Below are 1,362 nucleotides of genomic sequence, written 5' to 3'. Positions count from 1 at the left end.
AGAGTATCTACCATCAGGATTGAAAATAGCCAATAACACCTTTACTTGAAGTCTCGCATGCTGGCGTCACATTGACAAGACTGGGCTGGGTGTGATGGTGAGAATTATTATCTTGGTACTCCCTGCAGTCTAAAGCAGGAGGGACGACTGAGAGTTCAGGGTCATCCTCTGCTCCATAGCAAGCTAACCTGGGCTACGAGAGGAGGAGGTGGAGCAGGTTAAATCTTGATATATCTAAATGAACTTTTCATTATAATTTCAAAGCTTTCCATTATTTAAGCAACTTTACCCAACCTCAAGCTCTGAGATTTTCGAATCTTTACCTATATCTTGAGCACTGGTTCTCAACCTGTGGGTCAAGTCCCCTTTAAGTATCCCAAATGACCCTGTCATAGGGGTTGCATATGAGATATCCTGTCTATAAGATACTTACATTATGATCTATAACAACAGCAAAATTGCAGTTGTGACAGAGCAATGAAGGAGTTTCATGGTTGGGTGTCACCACGAGATGCAGAACTCTATTAAAGGGTCTCAGCATTGGGGAGGTTGAGAGCCATTGTTGTAGAGTTTCTATTTTCTGAACACATTTTTTTAAACGTTATTAAAGAGAGCAAAGTTTCCCTACAGCACTTTCAGTCCTTCCTGGGTAACAAAGCCCCACATACATAGAGTTTCTTTTAATATTCGACTGCACCCCATTCCCTGAGATCTTTCTTTTGGCCATGAGATATTCGCTAATTACCATAACCTTAAGAAGGTTTTTGGTATTTCTGTCATCGTGATTCCTGCTTTTTTATTTTAACTTTCTTTTAGATAGTTTCTTATTTATTCTCCGAAATTTATGCCTTTGTGTGCAAATTTTAAGAATAGTCTGTAAAACTCCACTGGAAAACCTTGGTAGGATCATTTACTGAAATGGCATTGAACATATAGACTAATATCCTAGTGGTCATGAACATTTTATTTTTGTGACTGAGAGGATATGGAGAAAAATATGGAGAAAGAAAACAGGCAGAGAGGAAGGATATGAGCCAAGCATTGATGCCCTACCTTAATTGTGACTGTAACAATTCATAAAGTTTTAGTTCATCTTTGATTAGCAATGTACAATATTATTACCCCTCAATGACCTTTTGTATTTCTGTCCTGAGTGGCATGGTGTATAACTTGTATAACTCTGTTCCACTGTGAATTTTTCAAACTTTCTCCCAGTCTCTGGGTCATGAGCTTTTAGAGCAGGCTTCTTTGTACACGCCCACAAAAGTGTCATTCATTCTTGTAGACTGCATGTCCGAAGCAGTACAGTACCCATAGCAGGGTCAAAGTTTCCACTGTGACAGTGAGAGCAAGGTCCAATAG

Source organism: Arvicanthis niloticus, chromosome 17, assembly GCF_011762505.2.
Source record: "Arvicanthis niloticus isolate mArvNil1 chromosome 17, mArvNil1.pat.X, whole genome shotgun sequence".
NCBI lineage: Eukaryota > Metazoa > Chordata > Mammalia > Rodentia > Muridae > Arvicanthis > Arvicanthis niloticus.
The sequence above is the reverse complement of the archived record's forward strand: the minus strand, read 5'-3'. Positions refer to the sequence as shown.